This window comes from Octopus bimaculoides, unplaced genomic scaffold (genome assembly GCF_001194135.2).
Source record: "Octopus bimaculoides isolate UCB-OBI-ISO-001 unplaced genomic scaffold, ASM119413v2 Scaffold_76929, whole genome shotgun sequence".
In the NCBI taxonomy this organism is placed as follows: Eukaryota; Metazoa; Mollusca; class Cephalopoda; order Octopoda; family Octopodidae; genus Octopus; species Octopus bimaculoides.
In genome coordinates, this window is record NW_026425481.1 from 28,882 (window position 1) to 31,329 (window position 2,448).

Genomic DNA, 2,448 nt, shown 5'->3' on the forward strand with positions numbered 1-2,448 from the left:
TATCTCTTAAAAACAAATTGGAAAAAAAAAAGACAAAAAAGTGGGGAGAGAGAGAGAGAGAGAGAGAGAGAGGAAAACCCCTCGAAACCGAGGTGAGATTTAAAGAAAAAAAAAACTAGTAGAAATAAAAATTGCAAACACAAGAGAAAAATAATAAAAAATTTGAAATAAAATTATTGGTTAATTGGTGGGTGACGTCTTCGACACACGTGTTCTGTAGCAGAGATCAGCTCCAGGGAGTCAGTTGATAAATTCCATATCCCATACACTTGGACCGTGTATCTCTTGGTTATTGTATATCAGTGTTATATCATTATCACGCACACACGCGTATATATTTATGCATATACACACGCAATATTTACATATGATATATACACATACTCTATATGTATACATACGTATATCGTACTGTTAACTGTACGCTTATTGGTACATATATACGTACACTCATACGCGCACACACACATATATATATGTAATGTTTGTATATATATATATATATATATATATATATATATATATATATATATATGTGTGTGTGTGTGTGTGTGTGTGTGTGCATGTATATATGTGCAGTTGTATATATGAACATTTGTAAATTCATGTGTTGTATGACTGTAAAATAAGCTGGCCTCCATGTTGCTCTCGTAGTGTGCCATGAAATCACGTGACAAATTTGGGGCGGGTTTCCTCACAGAGGTTTGTTCATTCAATTTGATTTTTAAAAAATAATAATAATAACAAAACAAGACTCATATCCATGATTTGGTCAGGGAAGATTGAATTGAAAAAAGGATAATATATATATATATCTATACATACATACATATATGTGTGTGTGTGTGTGTATATACATGTATATATATATTTTTATATATGTATAGAGTCATACATATATATGCAGGTATGTATGTATATATGTATATGGGGATATCACACGGGTATCATTAAATGCCGTTTATTATCATTGTCGCCGGATAGCAATTGTCTGATACTTTTTTCATTTGCATATTGTTTGTCTGCATTTGTATATGTACGTGTATATGCGCATGTGTGTCTGTGTGTGTGAGTGTGTGTGTATTATGTTTGTATGAGTGTGTTATTGTATGAAAAAAGACAAATGGTGACCATCGGGATCCCTAAGGTATTCGATTTCAAAGATTAAAAAGTTGAATTAGCGATAAGAAGAAAGTTTATTGTCATTTTTATGTTTCTATTGTTGACGTCTTAATTTCTGCTTTACATATTTATCTTTCTAGTCTAGAACTTCCCAAATTTCGACGTTAGACTCCCTGAAGTTCATGCTCTAAGCCCCAAGCTTTGTAACCAAGCTCCCCTTTCTAATTTAGGCCCAATCCCTGTTTTTCTCATTTGAACCTTTTACTTTTCTAATGCTGACTTCCCTAGCTGTTTCATCTCGTCCTATAATTCTTTCTATGTGTTTATCAACAAAACCCCAAACTCTCTCTTAGTTCCTCCTTATTTTGTCCCTAGCTCTCTAATTTGCCTTACACTCTTTTCGAATCCTGATCAGCCCCTAACTTTTTAACATGGACCTCCCTAATTCTTTATTTCAAACTCCTAATGATTCAAATCCAAACTTCACAAATCTTCTAATTTAGACACGTATAATCCCTGAGACCCCTAACCCTTAGAATCTCGGATATCCTATAACCTTGCTAATCTTCTAGTCTACATCTTTTTCTAATCTGTAGTCCCTATTTCTAATTGAAATCTGAAATCGTTGTGAAGAAAACTAATTTTGTTTCACCTGAATGGTTTCGTTTGTTCTTTGGTTTATTAAACATTCCTATAGGCTAATATGGTATGGTGCCTCATTTTAGACGTCTCTGAGTATTCTGCTAGATATGACTGCTTGAAAAAGACAAGCACCAAAGTGCAAATAGGATATTTGAGAGAGAGCTGAAACGTGCAAATAGGATATTAAAGAGAGAGCTAGAACGACGCAAGCTGTCTTTTTTTTTTTAGAGACCTATCTAAGGTTCTTAAGATCGAGTTTGGAACAGTACAATTACTGCTGGCACTGTACCACAGAAATATAGGCTCTTTGTGTTCAGAGTCAAGGACATCGAATACAAAAGTGGTTAATATTATCAAATGGTATTAGTAATAAAAACCTAATATTACTAAATACTAAAGATCAATAAAATAAAACTACTAAAATAAACGGGATGAAAGAAAATAATTAATTTACGAGGGCTAAAGGAAGAGGAGGAGAATAAGGTGAAAGTCAGAAAGATGGGAAATTGGGAGGATGAAAGAGAGACAGAAAGTTAATTCACAGAATAATGTCGTTGTGGGATGTATGTGTTTATTAATGTTTTGATTGATGGTCTTTATGGAAAAGGCACTAAATTTGAAAGTATTCACATGAATTAAAAAAAAAAACTGAGATGAATTTATGCATGTATATATGCATGTATG